Raw genomic sequence first — 15,929 nt, 5'->3', positions numbered from 1 at the left:
TTTGGTGTCCAGTCTCCTTCCATTAGATTTCCATTGTTTAAGATAATTTCAACAACAGCATACAAATTATTCTTATTCTGATTTTTTTAAAAAAATTAGCACTATATCATATGCTCTTTCCTCAAAATTATTATTTTAGTGGCTGGAAGGTGTGCCAAAAATATATATATATGCTTGTACGTGTATGTGTGTACACTGAACTTGGTCTCTCTGAAATCTGGTAGTCTAGTTCTTGATTGGGGAGCAATTTAGTTTAATATTTTAATATTTTTCTACTAATGAAAATCCTTGGGCTATCTTTTTTAGAGTTAGTACTACTACACTATCTATACAGATGTTCTATATTAAAGGAAAGTGTTTTGGGTATTCAGAAGGGTAAATGAAATGTACTATTTGCCACATTTTATGAACATTACTGTCCATGCTGTTTCTGGACTGGAGGAAAATGAGGAGGGTGTAGGGACAGCAATACGCAGTTTTGCCGCAGTCCGGGTGTGACATGGCCGTGGTCTGCGTTAGGAGAGTAGTGATGGGAATGTAGAAGGTAGAGCAGATCTGAAGCATAATGGACAGAACTTGCAAATCAATTGGATGTGGGGATGGAGCCAAAGATGACTCCTACTTTTTTTGTTGACTTGAGCACTTGGGTGGATGGATGGTAGTGCCCTTATACCAGGACAAGGAATGCCAAGATAAGAACAGGTTTATGAAGGAAGATGATGAATTATACTTAAACATGATGACTTTGAGATCTGACACGTATAATTGGAGATGTCAAGTGGGGAGCTGATGATAGTAGTCTGGAACTCAGAAAAGAGCCAGGAACTTGCAGATATAAATTTGGGGAGAGTCAGCATGTAGATAAGAAAGCCACAGGAGACCTTGGCAAAGACGGCGGAGTAGGAAGACCCTGAGCTCACCTCCTCTCATGGGCATACCAAAATTACAAATATTTAGAGAGCAACGTTTGATGAGAAAACCCAGAATCTACCAGAAAAGATCTTGTACAACTAAAGATATAAAGAAAGAAACAGCAATGAGATGGGTAGGAGGAGTGGAGTCACACACAGTACAGTCAAGACTCATACACCTAAGTGGGCGACCCACCAGTCCTGGGATCTCTGGGCCACGACCCCACACAGAAGCAGGCAGACACTGGCCCCAGGACCAGTGCAGCTCTGCAGCTTGACTTGTCAGGACCCAGCCAACGCACCAACCCTGGAAACCCCCAGGCCCCGGCCTGAACTAAGTGAAGTGGAGATAAGCAGTCTACCTGATAAAGAGTTCAAGGTGATGACTGTAAAGATGGTCAAAGAGCTCAGGAGAAAAATGGATGAACAGAGTCAGAAATTAGGAGTTTTTAACAAAGAGTTAGAAAATATAAAGAAGAATGAGAGATAAAGAATACAATAACTGAAATGAAAAATAAACTAGAAGGAATCAAGAGTAGATTAAATGATACAGAGAAATGTATCAGCGAGCTGGAAGATAGAGCTGTGGAAATCACTGAGGTTGAACAGAAAAAAGAATAAAAGGAAATGAGGACAGCTTAAGAGACTTCTGGCACAACATCAAGCATACTAACATTTGCATTATAGGAGTCCCAGAAAGAGGAGAGAGAGAGAAAGGGACTGAGAACATATTTGAAGACATAATAGCTGAATACTTACATAACCTGGGAAAGGAAGCAGACATCCAGGTCCAGGAAGCACAGAGAGTGCAAAACAGGATCAACCTAAGGAGGAACATACCAAGACACATTGTATTTTAGATGACAAAAATTAAAGATAAAGAGAGAATATTAAAAGCAGCAAGGGAAAAGCAATAAATTACATACAAGGGAACCCCCATCAGGCTATCAGCTGACTTTTCGGCAGAAACTCTGCTGGCCAGAAGGGAATGGCACAACATATCTAAAGTGATGAAAAGGAAGAACATACAACCAAGAGTAATCCACGAGCAAGGCTTGCTTTCTGATTGGATGGAGAGATCAAAAGTTTTACAGATAAGCGGGGTGTGGGGGCGTGATAAATTGGGAGATTGGGATTGACATATATACACTAATATGTATTGAATGGATAACTAATAAGAACCTGCTGTATAAAAAAATAAATAAAATTCTAAAATTCAAAGAAAAAGTTTTACAGATAAGCAAAAGATAAGAGTTCAGCACCATCAAACCAGCTTTACAAGAAATGTTAAAGGGATTTCTCTAAGTGAAAAAGAAAAGGCTACAACTAGAAACGTGAAAATTACAAAAAAGAAAAACCTCATTGGTAAAGGCAAATATATAGAAAAGGTAGTAAATCAACCATGTGCAAAATTAGCAGGAAGGTTAAAAGACAAAAGTAGTAAAACTATTTATATCTGTGATAAGCAGTTAAGGGATACACAAAACAAAAAGATGTAAAATATGATGTCAAAAACAGTAATGATGGGGGGAGGAGAGTAAAAATGGAGGGTTGTTACAGTGCATTTGAAATTAAGACATCAGCAACTTAAAATAATCATGTATATATAAAGATTGCTATATATAAACCTCATGGTAACCATGAACCAAAAACCTAATATAGAGACATAAAAAATAAAGAGAAAGGAATTCAAACATAACACTAAAGAAAATCATCAAATCATGAAGAGAGCAAGAGAAAAAGAAAGAAACAGCGAAGAACTACAAAAACACCCAGAAAACAATTAACTAAATGAGATTAAATACAACCTATCTGTAATTACTTTAAATGTAAATGACTAAATGTCCCAATCAAAAAACTTAGGGTGACTGACTTTCAGTCTAAGTGACAGTAAGTCACCCCAACTATGGAAACACTGGGCTATGAAATCATGCCTGTTAGCTCAGACTGGAGTGTGTCCTATGAGCATCCCTCCTACTCCTTACAGAAGGCCAAGATGGTGCCCCAGAGCTGCTCCTCAAAGTGCACCCACCAGCTAAGCCTGAGTTTTTGGGGTTTTTTTTTTTTTTTTTTTTTGCGGTACGCAGGCCTCTCACTGTTGTGGCCTCTCCCATTTGTGGAGCACAGGCTCTGGACGTGCAGGCTCAGCGGCCATGGCTCACCGGCCCAGCCGCTCTGCGGCACGTGGGATCTTCCCAGACCGGGGCACGAACCCGTGTCCCCTGCATCGGCAGGCGGACTCTCAACCACTGCGCCACCAGGGAAGCCCTGAGTCTGAGTTTTGTCTCTCTAAATGTTAAAAAAAATAACATAAGGAGAAAAGGACATTCCCCACTAAATGTAAACACTTTGCATAAGCTTCATAGGGCAAGAGTGCAATCAACAACTATTTAAAGTGAATCTTCCTTTCATCCACCTCTCGTTTTTTTCCTTAAATGAGGAAACACATTGGTCTAGCAAGGATAGTATCTGTGCCTTGAGGATAGCAATTATAGAATGGATCCATCTAAAATATCGTATTCTGCATTTTGTTGCTTTGTTTGTTTAGAGAGGGTAATACCAAACAGTCTTCAAAGAAAATGAGGTGAAGACCAAGTGCTTCAACAATCAAGAACATCTATGTTTTGAGATGGGTGTGTGGTGAAGCATGCTTTTGGGGTTTTCTGTATTTAGGAGATTCTGAGTTCTTGACTGTTGGCCAAATTTCAAGCAAGTAAAAATCAGTGCGGTCTGTATATTTTTCTAAGTTTACCCAGAAAAATGCTCTGTTCCTTCTGTGGCACATGCTTATGCTGCTGAAAGCTAAATCCTCAAAATAAAACCTGAGGGGACTAATAATTCATTAAAGTAAATCAATGGTGTCTCTACTAATTCCTATCCTGTAGAAAAATTTTTGGTAGTGGATAAATAACATACCCTGGGCAGGTGAACTCAACCTGGTAGATAAAAGTTTGCTTTGGGGCTTCCCTGGTGGCACAGTGGTTGAGAGTCCGCCTGCCGATGCAGGGGACGCAGGTTCGTGCCCCGGTCCGGGAAGATCCCACATGCCGTGAAGCGGCTGGGCCCGTGAGCCATGGCCGCTGAGCCTGCGCGTCCGGAGCCTGTGCTCCGCAACGGGAGAGGCCACAACAGTGAGAGGCCCGCGTACCACAAAAAAAAAAAAAGTTTGCTTTGGTCACAGTTGCCTATGAATATAGGTTTCAAAATAAACATAAAGGCTTAACTTAGAATTTCATTATGTTTTAGAATCATCACTGCCTTAATGTTCAAACATCTAATTAAGTTCTCTTAGTAAGGAGAAATGCACGTTTGTTTATGGCTTTTTGTGAATATATACGCAGTGATCTATGGCTTTAAAAAAATTCTGTGTTTCTGTGACAATGTTTGTTAACCCAGCCAATGGAGTTATTTACAGAAAAATGTAGCATGTAGTAGTTTTTCATGTACAAGTAAGAACTGTTTCCCCCCAAAACCTTAGTTACCTGAATTGTTCTAAGATTATTTGTAAAATCTGAAACTCAGTGATTAAAGAGAAGTGAGAATTCTAAAACACAAACAAACAAAAAACTTAGGGTGACTGAATGGATAAAAAAAGCAAGACCTATCTATATGCTGCCTACAAGAGACTCACTTCAGATCTAAAGACACACAGAGACTGAAAGGGAAGGGATGGAAAAAGATGCAATATGCAAATGGAAATCAAAAGAAAGTCAGGGTAGCAATATTTATATCAAGACAAAATAGACTTTTATTTGTTTGTTTGTTTTTGCGGTACACGGGCCTCTCACTGTTGTGGCCTCTCCCGTTGCGGAGCACAGGCTCAGGACGTGCAGGCTCAGCGGCCATGGCTCACGGGCCCAGTCGCTCCGCGGCATGCGGGATCTTCCCGGACCGGGGCACGAACCTGTGTCCCCTGCATCGGCAGGCGGACTCTCAACCACTGCACCACCAGGGAAGCCCCAAAATAGACTTTTAAACGAAGACTGTAACAAGAGACAAAGAAAGACATCACATAATGATCAAGGGATCAATCCAAGAAGAATATATAACAATTGTAAATATGTATGCACCCAAGTTGGGAGCACATAAACACATAAGGCAAATATTGACAGACATAAAGGGAGAAATCAATGGCAAAACAATAATAGGAGAGGAATTTAACACCCCACTTACATCAATGGACAGATCATCCAGACAGAAAAAAATCAATAAGGACACATAAAACAAACAGACATATATATATATATATATATATATAAAACATTCCATCCCAAAGCAGCAGAATACACATTCTTTTCAAGTGCACATGGAACATTCTCCAGGGCAGATCACATACTAGACCACAAAAGAAAACAAAACAAGCCTTGGTAAATTTAAGAAAATTTAAATTATACCAAACATTTTTTCCAACCACAACGTGATGAGACTAGAAATCAACTAAAAATAACAAAAAAAATGTAGATAACAAAAACACATGGAGGCTAAACAATATGCTACTAAACAACCAATGAATCACTGAAGGAATCAAACAAGAAATAAAAAAATACCTAGAGGGCTTCCCTGGTGGCGCAGTGGTTGAGAGTCGCCTGCCGATGCACAGGACGCAGGTTCGTGCCCGGTCCGGGGGTATCCCACATGTCGTGCAGCGGCTGGGCCCGTGAGCCATGGCTGCTGAGCCTGCGTGTCCGGAGCCTGTGCTCCGCAACGGGAGACGCCACAGCAGTGAGAGGCCCGTGTACGGCAAAAAAAAAAGAAAAAAAAAATACCTAGAGACAAATGAAAATGAAAACACAATAATCCTAAATCTATGGAATGCAGCAAAAGCAGTTCTAATAGGGAAGTTTATAGTGATACAAGCCTACCTCAGGAAACAAGAAAAATCTCAAATAAATAACCTAACCCTACACATAAATTAATTAGAAAAAGAACAAACACAAAACAAAGTTAGTGGAAGGAAAGAAATCATAGAGATCAGAGCAGAAATTAATGAAATAGAGACAAAGAAAAAAAGAAAGAAAGAAGGAAAGGAAGGAAGGAAGGAAGGAAGGAAGGAAGAAAGAAAGAAAAAGAAAGAGAAAGAAAGAAAAGAAAAGAAAAGATCAGTAAAACTAAGAGCTGGTTCTTTGAAAACATAAAATTGATAAACCTTTAGCTGGACTCATCAAGACAAAAAGAGGGCCCAAATCAATAAAATCAGAAATGAAAAAGGAGAAATTACAATGGACACCACAGAAACACAAAGCATCATAAGAGATTACTATGAACAACTATATGCCAATAAAATGGACCACCTAGAAGAAATGGACAAATTCCTAGAAATGTACAATCTCCCAAGACTGAATCAGGAAGAAATAGACAATACGAACAGACCAATTACCAGTAATGAAATTGAATCAGTACAACAAAACAGTATGGAGGTTCCTTAAAAAACTAAAAATAGAACTACACTATGACCCAGCAGGCCCACTACTGGGCATATACCCAGAGAAATCCATAATTCAAAAAGATACATGCACTACAATGTTCATAGCAGCCCTATTTATAAAAGCCAGGACATGGAAGCAACCTAAATGTCCATCAACAGAGGAATGGATAAAGAAGATGTGGTACATATATACAATGGAATATTACTCAGCCATAAAAAGGAATGAAATTGGGTCATTTGTAGAGACGTGGATGGACCTAGAGAGTATCATACAGAGTGAAGTAAGTCAGAAAGAGAAAAACAAATATTGTATATTAATGCATATATGTGGAATCTAGTAAAATGGCATAGATGACCTTATTTGCCAAGCAGAAATAGAGACATGAACATAGAGAACAAATGTATGGATACCAAGGGGGAAAGGGGTGGGATGGGAGGAATTGGGAGATTGGGATTGACACATATATGCTATTGATGCTATGTATTAAATAGACAACTGATGGGAACATACTGTATAGCACAGGGAACTCTACTTAATGCACTGTGGTATCCTAAATGGGAGGGTAATCCAAAAGGGAGGGCATATATGTATATATATGGCTGATTCATTTTGCAGTGCAGTAGAAGCTAACACAACATTGTAAAGCAACTATACTCCAATTAAAAAACAACAAAAAACAACTCCCAAACAAAAGTCCAAAGCTAGATGGCTTCACAGGTGAATTCTCCCAAGCATTTACAGAAGAGTTAACCCTATTTTTCTCAAACTATTCCAAACAATTGTAGAAAAATTGTAGAGGAAGGAATGCTTCCAAACTTATTCTACAAGACCAGCATCACCCTGATAACCAAAATCAAACAAAGATATCAAAAAAAAAGAAAGAAAGAAAATTACAGGCCAATATCACTGATGAACACAGATGCAAAAATTCTCAACAAAATATTAGCAAATCAAATCCAACAATACATTAAAAGGCTAATACACCATGATCAAGTGGGATTTATCTCAGGGATGCAAGAATGGTTCAGTATCTGCAAATAAATCAATGTGATACACCACATTAATAAAGTTAAGAATAAAAATCATATGATCATCTCAGTAGATGCAGAAAAAATTTTTGAAAAAATTCTACATCGATTTATGATAAAAACTCTACACATACACACACACACATACTCTACACAAAGTGGTATATAGAGAACATAACTCAACATAATAAAGGCCATATATGATAAGCTGACAGTTAACATGATACTTAACAGTGAAAAGCTGAAAGCTTTTCCTCGAAGAACAAGAACAAGACAAGGATGCCCACTTTCACTATTTTTATTCAACATAGTATTAGAAGTCCTAGCCACAGCAACCAGACAAAAAAAAAGAAATAGAAGGAATCCAAATTGAAAATATACACACTACTATATATAAAATAGATAACCAACAAGGATCTACTGTAGGGACTTCCCTGGTGGCACAGTGGTTAAGAGTCTGCCTGCCAGTGCAGGGGACATGGGTTCGACCCCTGGTCTGGGAAGATCCCACATGCCGCGGAGCAACTAAGCCCGTGTGCCATAACTACCAAGGCTGCGCTCTAGAGCTGCAAGCCACAGCTACTGAGCCCACGTGCTGCAACTACTGAAGCTCACGCCCCTAGAGCCCATGCTCCACAATAAGAGAAGCCACCACAATGACAGCACATGCACCACAACAAAGAGCAATGAAGACCCAATGTAGCCAAAAATAAATAAATAAATAAATAAATAAATAAATAAATAAATAAATAAAGGATCTACTGTATACACAGGGAACTATACTCATTATCTTGTAATAACCTATAATGAAAGAAAATCTAAAAAAGACTATATATATCACACACACACACACACACATATATGAATTGCTTTGTTGTACACCTGAAACTAGCACAACATTGTAAAATTGTAAATCAACTACACTTCAATAAAAACTAAAAAAATAAAGGCATTATATTAAACCATTTGAATTAAGGACACTTGTTATGCAGCAATAGCTAAGTGATACAATAATCAAAGCAAACAGCAATAAAGGAAATTGTAATTTTTTTTTTTTGGCTCCATTGTGTCTTCGTTGCTGCGCGTGGGCTTTCTCTAGTTGTGGCTAATGGGGGCTACTCTTCATTGCAGTGCATGGGCTTCTCATTGCGGTGGCTTCTCTTGTTGCGAAGCATGGGCTCTAGGCACACGGGCTTCAGCAGTTGCAGCACACGAGCTCAGTAGTTGTGGATCATGGGCTCTAGAGTTGTGGCTCATAGGCTCAGTAGTTGTGGCACACAGGCTTAGTTGCTCCACTGCATGTGGGATCTTCCCGGACCAGGGGCCAAACCTGTGTCCCCTGCATTGGCAGGCAGATTCTCAACCACTGCACCACCAGGGAAGCCCAGGGTAACTGTAATTTTTTTTAAAAAAAAGGAATCAAAATTAGGAAGGAAGAAGTAAAACGGTCACTGCAGATGACATGATACTATACACAGAAAATCATCAAGATGCCACCAAAAAAATACTAGAGCTCATCAATGAATTCAGTAAAATTTAGGATACAAAATTAATATGCAGAAATCAGTTGCATTTCTAAAACTAACAACTACAAGAAAGAGAAATTAAGGAAACAATCCCATTTACAATCTCATCAAAAAGAATAAAGTACCTAGGAATAAATCTAACTGTACTTAGAAAACTTAAGATGGGACTTCCCTGGTGGTCCAGTGGTTAAGACTCCATGCTCCCAATGCAGGGGGCATGGGTTTGATCCCTGGCCAGGGAACTAAGATCCTGCATGCCATGCAGTGTGGCCAAAAAAAAAAAAACCTGTAAGATACTGATGAAAGAAATTGAAGACAACGCAAACAGATGGAAAGATACACTGTGTTCATGGATTAGAAAAATTAATAATTGTTAAAATGACCATAGTAGCTACCCAAGGCAATCTACAGATTCATTGCAACCCCTTTCAAAATACCAATGGCATTTATCAGAGATCTAGAAAAAATAATTTTAAAATGTGTATGGAAGCACAAAAGATCCCGAATAGTCAAAACAATCTTGAGAAAGAAGAACAGAGCTGGAGGTATCATGCTCCCTGACTTCAGACTATACTACAAAGCTACATCAATCAAAACAGTATGGTACTGGGGCTTCCCTGGTGGTGCAGTGGTTAAGAATCTGCCTGCCAGTGTAGGGGACACGGGTTTGAGCCCTGGTCCGGGAAGATCCCACATGTCACAGAGCAACTAAGCCTGTGCACCACAACTACTGAAGTCTGCACTATTAGAGCCTGTGCTCTGCAACAAGAGAAGCCACTGCAATGAGAAGCCCGTGCACCACAACAAAGAGTAGCTCCCATTTGCTGTAACTGAAGAAAGCCCGTATGCAGCAGCGATCCAATGCAGCCAAAAATTAAAAATAAATAAATAAATTTTTTAAAAACAAAAAAACACTATGGTACTGGCACAACAGACACAGAGATCAATGGAACAGAATAGAGACCCCAGAAATAAACCCACGTCTTATGGTCAACTTATCTACGACAAAGGAGGCAAGAATATACAATGGAGGAAAGACAGTCTCTTCAATAAGTGGCGCTGGGAAAACTGGACAGCTACATGTAAAAGAATGAAATTAGAACATTTTCTCATACCATATACAAAAATGAACTCAAAATGGATTAAAGACCTAAATGTTAGACTGGAAAGCATAAACCTCAGAAAAAAACACAGGCAGAACAGTCTTTGTCATAAATTGTAGCAATATTTTTTTGGATCTGTCACCTAAGGCACATGAAACAAAAGAAAAAGTAAACAAATGGGACCTAATTAAACTTAAAAGCTTTTGCACAGCAAAGGAAACAATTGACAACAAAAAGACAACATACTGAAGGGTAGAAAATATTTGTAAGTGATCTGAACAATACGGGGTTGATGTTGAAAGTATCTAAGCAGCTCATGGTACTGAATATCAGAAATAGAAAAAACTGGGCAGAAGGTCTGAACAGACGTTTTTCCAAAGAAGACATACCAATGCCCAACAGGCACATGAAACAATTCTCAAAATCACTAATCATCGGAGAAATGCAAACTGAAACCACAATGAGATATCACCTCACACCTGTCAGAAGGGCTGTCATCAAAAAGACCACAAATAAAAAATGTTGGTGAGGATGTGGAGGAGAGGGACCCCTTGGACACAGTTGGTGCGAATGTGAGCTGGTGCAGCCACTGTGGAAAACAGTACAGAAGCTCCTCAAAAAGCTAAAAATAGAACTACCGTATGATCTAGCAATTCCACTCCTGGGCATATATCTGAAGAAAATTAAAACATTAACTTGAAAAGATACACGCACCCCAATGTTCATAGCAGCATTATTTATAATTGCCAAGATATCAAAGCAACCTAAGTGTCCATCAACAGATGAATGGGTAAAGAAGATGTGGTATACATATAAAATGGAATACTACTCAGCTATTAAAAGGAATGAACTTTTGCCATTTGCAGCAACAGGGATGGACCTGGAGGGTACTGTGCTTAGTAAAATAAGTAAGATACAGAAAGACAAATACTGAATGTTATCATTTATGTGTGGAAATGTGGAATCTAAAAATTTAAACAAAAGAATGAATATAACAAGACAGAAATAGTCTATATAGAGAACAAACTGTGTTTACCAGTGTGGAGAGGGAAAGGATAGGGGCAAGATAGGAGTAGTGGATTAAGAGATACAAACTACTATGTACAAAATAAATAAGCAACAAGGATATATTGTACAGCACAGGGAATATAGCCAATATTTTATAATAACTATAAATGGAGTATAAGCTATAAAAATAGTGAATCACTGTGCTGTACACCTGAAACTAATATAATATTGTAAATCAATTATACCTCAATTAAAAAAAAAAGCAAGCCATAGGAAAAAATGAGATGGCCTGGAAAAAGAATACAGAGTGTCTAAGAGAGAACCCAAAATTTTAGGTTTGGTAAAGAACACCGCAGATGATGCTGTAAATTCATAACTAGAGCAACAGGAAGAAGACCAGAAGAGTGCAGTATCCAGGATAACAAGGAAAAGACTTTTTGAGAAAGGTAGAATGGCCATCTATAATATATCGAATGCTCCTGAGAGCGCAGGTAAAATGAAGTTGTAAAAGTCCACTGGATTTGGTAACACAGAGGTCTTTGTCAGCCTTAGCCAGAGGGAGTTCGGTTATGCTATGTTGAGTGGAATCCTCGTTGAGTGGGAGTGAAAAAGAGCTGGGTTCAGCAGGCCAGTGAGCTGTCTTCCTGGAGGGCTGATCTATAAGGGGTGCTAAAGCAGTATCAGAATAAATTTGTAAAATAAACTTGGGTTGGTGGGAAATGAGGGCTAATGGTATAGGTTTTCTTTCTGAGGTGAGGAAAACTTTCTACAATTGACTGCTGATGGGAAGGAATCAGTAAGGGGGTTGAGGAAGGAGACAACGGGGAGGATAATCAATAGTCAAAGTTCAGAAGTCAAGAGGAGATGGTATTCAGAACAGATGGAAGGAATGGCCTGGGAGATGAGAAAGAACAGCTAGTCCAATAAAACAAGAGGTAAAAAGGAAGAAAGAGAAGCATGGGAGTGACACAGTTATGTTTGTAGACTGCGTGTAGAAAGCTGAACTCACCCCTTTGTGTTTTTTTTTTGTTTTTTGGGGGGTTTTTTGCGGTACGCGGGCCTTTCACTGTTGTGGCCTCTCCGGTTGCGGAGCACAGGCTCCAGACGCGCAGGCTCAGCGGCCATGGCTCATGGGCCCAGCCGCTCCGCGGCATGTGGGATCTTCCCAGACCGGGGCACGAACCCGTGTCCCCTGCATCGGCAGGTGGACTCTCAACCACTGCGCCACCAGGGATGCCCTGAACTCACCCCTTTGGATGCTTCCATTTTTCTGTGAGTCAGGAGGTGTGTATTAGTTTTCTACTGTTGCTGTAACAAATGATCGCAAACTTACTAGCTTGAAATAACACAAATGTATTAGCTCACAGTTGTGCTGGTCTGTTGGTTTCTCTGCTCCAAGTTTCAGCAGGTTCTGGCAGGCTTCCAAACTCCTCAGGTCATTAGCAGAATCTAGTTCTTTCCGCTTGCGGAACAAAGGTTTCCATTTCCCTGCTGGCTGTCAGCTGGGGGGTGGGGGGGTCACCTTTGGCAGCAGAGGCATCTGTCCCAGAGCTAGCCACAGCATGTTGAATCCTTCTCACAACTGGAATCTTTCTTACTTCTCTGCCACATCTCTTTGCCTCCGCTGGAGAAAGTTCTCTGTTTTTAAGGAGCATGTGATTAAATTGGGCCCACCTGGATAATTCAGGATACTTTTTCTATTGTAAGACCCATAATCTTAATTACATCTGCAAAGTCCCTTTTGCCATGTAATGTAACATATTCACAGGTTCTAGGGATTAGGGCATGGACATCTTTGGGAGGCCCATTCTGCTGAGCGCAAAGTGACATCATCAACTGAGAATAGGAAGTGGAAGACGTGGGAGGTTTTAGAGAGAATGGGAAAAGTTTGAAGTAACCACACTGGAAAGTAAGAACATGAACTGACTAGAGAAACTGTAAATGTGACAGATGGCACGGTTGGGGCCATGGTGATACCAAGAGTGGCTTTCTCTGGCAGCACTCAGCCACTTGGGCATGGCGCAGAGAATGGGAGTAGTGATGGAATAGACAGGCAAAGGGTCTCTATTCTGTTCCATTGATCTATGTGTCTGTTGTGCCAGTGCCGTATGGTTTTCTTGCTTTCAATAAATTTATTTATTTTTAATTTTTGGCTGCACTGGATCTTCACTGCTGCACGCGGGCTTTCTTCAGTTGCAGCAAGAGGGAGTTACTCTGTTGCAGTGCACTGGCTTCTCATTGCAGTGGCTTCTCTTGTTGCGAAGCACGGGCTCTTACAGCGCAGGCTTCAGTAGTTGTGGCTCACGGGCTCTAGAGTACAGTCTCAGTAGTTGTGGCGCACGGGCTTAGTTGCTCCGCGGCATGTGGGATCTTCCCAGACCAGGGCTCCAACCCGTGTCCCCTGCATTGGCAGGCGGATTCTTAACCACTGAGCCACCAGTGAAGTCCCTCCTTCCATTTTAATATTGAGATCTGTCATATCGACGGCTCCAGGTGGTCTTTATGTGGTCGGCATCCAAGGGATTGAGAGAATAGTACCAAAGGTGCATCAGTCGGGGGAATCTGGCTGGTTGAAATATAGTACTTGAATCAGAAGTAAGGGCTGGTCTAACCTCTGGGGTCTGTGTATATGCCTGACTGGCTAACTTTGAGTTTGCTTTGTTTTTACTCTTTGACCCTCACTTCTACCATAAAGGGGTAAGTGTTGGGACCACATGAGAAATGGCAGATATATTTCTGAGAGTCTCCTGGAGGGTAGTGGGAACAGGTGCCTTGGAAAATTCAGCAACAGCAAAAAGGAGGCCTGCATGATAATGACTTGATTCCCACAGAGGTTAGCCTGGAGCAGCATTGCCCAAACTAGCCAGTTTGCTAAATACCATCATCATGTGGGGCCCACCCATGACTCAATGAATCTTCAGGGGATGGATTCCTGACACCATGTTAAGTAAGTGCCTGAGGTGATTCTTTTTTTTTTGCCACACCACGTGGGCTTAGCTCCCTCCTGACCAGGGATTGAACCCAACTCCCCTGAGGTGATTCTTTTTTTTTTTTTTTTTGCGGTACGCAGGCCTCTCACTGTTGTGGCCTCTCCCGTTGCAGAGCACAGGCTCCGGACGCGCAGGCCCAGTGGCCATGGCTCACGGGCCCAGCCGCTCCGCGGCATGTGGGATCTTCCCGGACCGGGGCACGAACCCGCATCCCCTGCATCGGCAGGCGGACTCTCAACCACTGCGCCACCAGGGCACAGGAAAAACTTACTGAGGAAAAACTTGGAAAATTTTAGCTTAAGGCAATGATTCTCTACCTTTTTCCCTATATAGTTGAGCAAATTTCCCTATATAGTTGTGTAATTTGCTCAATAATAATTATTATTATTTCTAATAATAAGAAATATTAGCCATAATTTTCAATCAGGGACCATGCCCTCCTGGACGGGGCTATCAGAATTACAAGACTGTCTGGGATTGGGTAAGAAGGAGGAACGAAGGGAGCCTAGTGTGGATTTAAGTCGCTTTAAACAGATTCCCCAGAGAAACTGAGGCTCCTTCTCACTAGGGAGGGTCATCCTCCACCACCCTACTTCCAACCTCCTTCTCTGTTTGACAGTCACTGGTCTGGACTCTAGCCAAGAGGAAGAGAATTCACTAATGAGCTTAATAGTTATATTCTGATGTTTAGAGTGTTCTATGACATAATTCTGGTCAGGCTGCCTCTAGAAAGCCAGTCACCTTGCTATTCTAGCAAAGTTGAGTTTTAAGCCTGCCAAACTAAAGACTGGACTTCACAGACTGGTGCCCAAAATGACCCCCTGTAGAACACATCTGGACAGCTTGCGAGCCTCCCAGGCCTCACTCTCCTTCTTCATTGGCTGGATCTCCAGCTGTATCCCTGGTTATATTCCAATTAGAATGTGCATACACACACATCTTCCTCCATATGGTTTATATATATGTATATATATGTATATATGTATATATATATGTATATGATTTGTTTTTACTGTGATTTTTAAAATTATTCACACTTTAATATTAATATTGTTAATAGTGATAACAATAAGGCCATTATCTTCATAACTTTTACAGTTTACAAACTGTTTACATAAGGGTACTGTACATGATGATATCGCCTTACTCCAATTTGACCTTAAAAGGGACGGGACAGAAATATAGATCAATGGAACAGGATAGAAAGCCCAGAGATAAACCCACGCACATATGGTCACCTTATCTTTGATAAAGGAGGCAAGAATATACAGTGGAGAAAAGACAGCCTCTTCAATAAGTGGTGCTGGGAAAACTGGACAGGTACATGTAAAAGTATGAGATTAGAACACTCCCTAATACCATACACAAAAATAAGCTCAAAATGGATTAAAGACCTAAACGTAAGGCCAGAAACTATCAAACTCTTAGAGGAAAACATAGGCAGGACACTCTATGACATAAATCACAGCAAGATCCTTTTTGACCCACCTCCTACAGAAATGGAAATAAAAACAAAAATAAACAAATGGGACCTAATGAAACTTCAAAGCTTTTGCACGGCAAAGGAAACCATAAACAAGACCAAAAGACAACCCTCAGAATGGAAGAAAATATTTGCAAATGAAGCAACTGACAAAGGATTAATCTCCAAAATTTACAAGCAGCTCATGCAGCTCAATAACAAAAAAACAAACAACCCAATCCAAAAATGGGCGGAAGACCTAAATAGACATTTCTCCAAAGAAGATATACAGAGTGCCAACAAACACATGAAAGAATGCTCAACATCATTAATCATTAGAGAAATGCAAATCAAAACTACAATGAGATATCATCTCACACTGGTCAGAATGGCCATCATCAAAAAATCTAGAAACAGTAAATGCTGGAGAGGGTGTGGAGAAAAGGGAACACTCTTGCACTGCTGGTGGGAATGT

The sequence above is a fragment of the Orcinus orca genome, chromosome 4, assembly GCF_937001465.1.
Source record: "Orcinus orca chromosome 4, mOrcOrc1.1, whole genome shotgun sequence".
Classification (NCBI taxonomy): Eukaryota; Metazoa; Chordata; class Mammalia; order Artiodactyla; family Delphinidae; genus Orcinus; species Orcinus orca.
The sequence above is the reverse complement of the archived record's forward strand: the minus strand, read 5'-3'. Positions refer to the sequence as shown.